This window comes from Equus quagga, chromosome 2 (genome assembly GCF_021613505.1).
Source record: "Equus quagga isolate Etosha38 chromosome 2, UCLA_HA_Equagga_1.0, whole genome shotgun sequence".
In the NCBI taxonomy this organism is placed as follows: domain Eukaryota; kingdom Metazoa; phylum Chordata; class Mammalia; order Perissodactyla; family Equidae; genus Equus; species Equus quagga.
Window position 1 is genome coordinate 158,632,891 of NC_060268.1, and position 6,000 is coordinate 158,638,890.

The following is a 6,000-nucleotide window of genomic DNA, read 5'->3' on the forward strand; positions in this document are numbered from 1 at the left end:
ATGAAATAAGACGAAACAAATTATCCCAGATAAATTTCCATCAGATTCTGGTGACTACAAACAACTAAGTTGCAGAAGGATATGAACAGTATACCATTTATGTAAATGTTAAAAATTTTAAAAAATACTATACATGACATACATATGTTTAGGGATATCTACATCTGTGGTTTAAGTATTAAAATGGACAGGAAGGGGGCTGGCCCCGTGGCCAAGTGGTTAAGTTTGCGCGCTCCGCTGCAGGCGGCCCAGTGTTTCGTTGGTTCGAATCCTGGGTACGGACATGGCACTGATCGTCAAACCACGCTGAGGCAGCGTCCCACATGCCACAAGTAGAAGGACCCACAACGAAGAATATACAACTATGTACCGGGGGGCTTTGGGGAGAAAAAGGAAAAAAATAAAATCTTTAAAAAAAAAAAATGGACAGGAAGGATACACACCGACTTTAGGATAGCAGTGACCTCTGGTGAGAGAGGGAAACCAGAAGATTCTGTAATTGTAGTAATACACGTCTTTTAAAAAGGAATTGAATGTGGTAAAATGCTGATATTTGTTAAAACTGGGTGGTGATAACTTATTTTTCATATTGTTCTCTGTACTGTAAAGTATACTTGAAACATTCATGATTTTTAAATAATTAAATAAGGAAATCTAAAATTAATCAGCGGGAACAATGAATGTGCTCTGATAAGGATAGAAATCCGGAGTTGGAGGTTATGGATGTCAGTTTCAGTTTTACATTAGTGTCAGAATCTATTTCTATATTTTGTTATTGTTTCACAGCATCGAGTAATTCTTGATTCACAGGAACACAGTCCTTGCAAACAGTAAGTCTTTAAGCAACTTGTCTTATAGTTTTCTGACACTTCAATGAAACTAATCCAGAAGCTTTGAAAGAAGAGTTATAAGAATTTTCTGTTTTAAAGTTATACTACTAATAATACCTAACAACTGCTCGCATTCTTAAGTTGATTCCATTTCAAGGGGGTCAATGAAAGTTTCCTCTGCTAGTTTTTACCTTCACTGTTCAGCAAAAAATATTTTTCAGATATACTTTGTAAACCCATTAAGATGGTCAATGGTGCCATTTAAAAAATCTGATATCTCAGAGTCTTAATGTGTCAGATAGGTTGCAAAATTTCAAATCAGAATTATTTTTTAATATAGAGCCATGACTTGGCTTTGATTTCATTGCTAACACTTTATGTTAAGTTGTTATGACAAGAAAATCTCAGTGCTGCAATGCAGCTTCAGCCTGCTCAGGTTTGTAAAAAGACCAGCTGCAGCATTCAATTTAAATTTAATTCATTTAAATAAAAGAAGTATTTAGCTAATAACAGGTTTTCTTTAGCCAGATAGAAAGTAATTCCTTTTCTCACTTGAAATGGTCATAACAGCATCTTGCTCTGGCCTGAAAACTAAAAAGTAAAATTTGGATCTCATTGCCCTACAACGACCCCAAAATGCCTGGAACGTCTCCAACGTGAAGACTACCCCTCAGCATCATTGAGATGACATATACAACGCATTTTAGGATGCTGTCTTCTTGATAATGGCTAATGCTGGATGGGTGCATCATATAATGACGGCTTAACCCTGACTCAGGCACAGCTTCATAGAAGCCACTACTCTCTCACTTTCTCCGTCATTGTTTTCTCATCATTTGAATGTCACTACTACATTTTTGTCAATATTTCATGGCATAGTAAAAAAGAAAAAATCTTCCTCAGAATAACTTTTCTAAATGCATAAATGGCAGAGGAGTGTGGCGGGGAAAGAGTGTGGGTCTGGGTTTGGATTCTGTCTATCATTATTCTTTGTGCAATCTTTGCATGTTGTTTAACCTTTCTAAGCTTCAGTTTCTTGGCTATAAAATGGAGATAATAACGCTTACCTTATGGGGTCATTTTCAGGTGAACACGAGATAATTCACATGAAATGGTTAGCACAGTGTGGGCAAATGGTAAATCCTCACTAAATATTAGCCCTTACGATTATTTATTGTTATTACTGTTATTTACTAAAATAAGCACCATTTGTCCTTTGGTCTTGCTGGTTTGTAAAGATCATACATAACTTTAATCTTCAAACATCAAGCAAGTTGGATTCATTCCTTTATTCAATAACTATTGAGAACTTACTCTGTGAATAAGATAAAGCAGAGTCCTGCCCTCAGGGAACGTGCATTTCCAGTGAGATCTGTGCATGTGCAAATTCCTCTCTGGCCGAGTGGTCAGACAGTGGTTCTTGATGCTCTTCCACAGCAGCCTACTCTTTCAATGTTCTTGGTGCCCGATTACTAATAGGTCTTACTAATAATAGCTTGAAGTTGCCTAAGCTTTTCCTTAATAGTATGTTCTCCTTCATGGGCAGTGTGTTATTTATGTGTGGCATCTAGTGATTTCCATCACTAGACTTCTTTGCATATGTTTTTACAAAAACATTAAGCTGTTCATTTTCCATGGAATGAAATGGAAAGCCTTGTTTTCATGCTCCACTCTGTTTAGTCTCAAAATGGCACAGCAGCTTGGCAGGGTCTATAAAACTAATTTGCAAAATTTACTACACAAAACATATTTAGGTCTTGGGTAATTTTTATTGCCATAAAAGGTGACTCCCCAAAACAACTAAATACCTTCACGCTGTCTTGTCTTTGAGTGACTTTGCACGACCATTTTCAGCACACTGCTGTCATAAACTATTGTCAGTGAGGCTGATGCTTTGAAGAATTGGTCTGAGGTAGGATATTTGACATCTTGGTCCTGATCAAACTCATCACACCCATCATCAGACTTTCTTCTTAATGTCCTCTTCTTACCAGTGAAATTCATTTTTAGTTTTAAGGGTAATTAAGTCCAGTTGAAGAAAATAGACATTAGCGATTCAGGCACTCCTATCTAATGGCTGTAGGAGGATAGAGCCTCGATAAGAAATGTAACATGCAAACTAGTTATTGCAGAACTGACTATTGAACTATAATCTGTGCGTTAGCCCTGTGGTCACCAATGTGTTCCCATTTGGAATTACAACACATCTGAATGTGGGTATTACTTATGATTTGAGTTTTAAACATAGCTTTGGAAAATTAACTCTTATAATATAATGTGTAACAGGATCCTTTTTATGTAAAGAGATTTACAGATGTGTATCAGGCACTGTTAGTGCCCTGCCTAGTTCCCCTCAGTTCACCCCAAAGATCCGCAGCTTCAGTGGGGTTTCCTTACACGAGGCAGCCTCTGCCCTCAAGCACCTGTGTCTCTCTGTTTGAGGTCTTACTCTGGCTGTGTGCTGCTGGGAGCAACCTGCAACCAATGCGGGACGGGAGTTGTGGGTAAATCCCCCAACTTCCTTGTTCCTGGGACAATTCTGAAGTGTGTTCTACACAGTCTCTCACGGGGCGCAGTGGGATTGAGCGCTGGTTGCCCAAAGTGCTAACCTGTTCATTAACACACGCTTCTTGGCTTTCTCCCTTTTCTGTCTCACTTCCCCACTCCCTCACCGTGCTTCTTTGGATCACATCCCTCCAAAATTACTCACATCCAAATCATTGCAATGCGACTGCTTTGAGGGAGCCCACAGTTAGACACTATGTAATACACATCAAATGATGTGGAAGGATTCACACCTAACTGATAAGGGTCTCGTAGGCACAAAACAAAGCAGCTGTCCAGCTCACTAATTCTCCCACTTACTACATAAATGCTACCTCTTTCCTTTTGAAGAATTGCTCTCCTTCCAAAGGCAACTGCCTACCTGGCCATAGTGATTGGTTGAGGTTGCGCATCTGATCCAAGCCATTGATAACACTGCACACCCTGGCAATGGTGATTGGTCCATGGAACAAATGTAACCCACACTGAACTAATCAGAGACCTCTCCTGGGATCTTTCTAACTGGTGCCTTTGGAAGACAACTTCTTTCCTTGCAGAGCTATGAAGCTAGGAGCCCAGAGCTGACCTCAGCTGTCTCTCTCACCACGCAGAGAAGCCTGCTCACAGTGAGAGAGTACACAGTGATTCTCAGAGAGAGGTGAGAGAGGAGCAACAGGAGCATCTTCATGGGGTTTGAATTCTTAGGGTAGCTGATCCTAAACCAGCCCCGCTCTGTCCCTCCCCACAGTTTGGTTATGTAGGCTCCCCTACGCCTCATCATGCTGGCATACGCTAGCTAAAGCCTTTATCATTTACAACCAAAGAACCCCACTTACAGATGTTTAACTTTGGGGCAGAAAGTTGGATTGGGAATGAGGGTGTGGGGCAGGAGGATCACTTTTCAGATACTGTGTTTTTCAGTTTTACAATTTCCATTTGATTCTTTTTTACAGTTTCCCAATCTCTCCTGAATTTCTCATCTCTTCATCCAGTATATGCATCTTTTACTGTAGACTCTTCAACATGTTTATCAAAGTCATTTTAAAGTCCTTGTCGGCTAATTCTGGCATCTGGGTTGTTTGCGAGTCTGCTTCTAATGACTGGTTTATCTCTTGATTATGGGTCACATTTTTCTTTTTCTTCACATATCTGTAATTTTTGTATAGTGAACGCTGTGAATATGTTCTAGAGGTTGGACTCTGGTATCTTCCTCTGATGAGCGTTTTCTTGCAATAGGCAGGGAAATTACTGGTGGATCACATCACTGAAAACTTGCTTTTAGGTTTTGGTAGGATGGGTCTATTTTAGTTTTAACCTCAGCACTAGATAAATGCCTTAGCCAAAAATGTAGTCTTTACTCTTAGATGGTGCCTCTTCCATGGTTTCAACTGAAACCTTGGGCTGTTTACCAAACCCCTATAACTTGGTGAGACTTTCAACCCCAAACTCTGTCTCCCCCATGATGGGCAATTACTGAAATCTGCTCAGTCTCATCGGCTGTTGTTTTCCTTTTGGATTCCTTGGAGTATCACCTGGACAGGTACAGTTCAAGGGTCAGCCAAGGATTTGAGGAGAATTTATACACATATTTGGGGGCTTCCTACTCTGTGACTCTCTCCTTTCCAGAATTTTCTCCTCAATTTCCAGCCACTCTAGTTGTAAACTCCTTCTCAGAATCATCAGGCCAATAAGCTTATAGCTTTAGTCCCTCAGTGACCCCTACTCTGTGCAAGCTGCTTGTGGTCCTCAAAGTGTGGTCCTTGGACCAGTATCATTAGCATCATGGGGGAACTTGTTAGAAATGCAAATTTGGGGGCCCCACCTCAGACCTAATGAATCAGAAACTCTGGGAGTGGAGCCCAGCAATCTATATTTTAACAAGCTTTCCAGAGATTCTAATATACACTCAAGTTTGAGAATGCCTGCCTTAGGGGCAAAGCTATATAAATGTGGGTCTCACTCAGAGTGGTTCCCTTCCTTTTCTGTCTGGATGCTCTCCAGTGCCATCAAATAGGGTTTTTGGGGAGGGGATTGTCCAGAATTGATAATTACTATTTGTAGAGAAATCAACCTTAAACAAGCTACTCTGCCAGATGGGAATTTGGACATTCACTTTTTAGCATATATTCTATACTATACACTGTTTGAATTCACTCCCCCAGCATATACATTCTTTGTAATTTTAAAAATAAGTTTAAAATATTTTAAATTGAGAATTGAATGCAACGTTTGTGAAACTCTGGAAGCACCTTATAGCTTTATGGAACACAGCTTGAAATCTCTAGTTCAAAGCATATGATTGACAGTATGGTTTGGGATTAGCTTCGACCATGCATAGGAGTATCTCCATGGCAACTGTCACCATAGCATCAGGCCTCTGACAGAGGCAGTAAATGAGCTTGTGCAGAGGAGAGAGGAATGCAGTGTGGTACCTTCCTGGTCCCCATCCCAGGAAATCCCAGAGACATGCCTTGCACCTTGACAGACTAAGAAGCCTGCGGGTACTGACCAGATGAAAATGACTCCTTTGCTACCAGCGTCCTCATTTCCAGAGTTCCAACCTGTTTCCAGAGTGGAGGGTGGGCTCTTCTTAACTCCCAGGGGTCAGATTCCCATCAACCGTGGT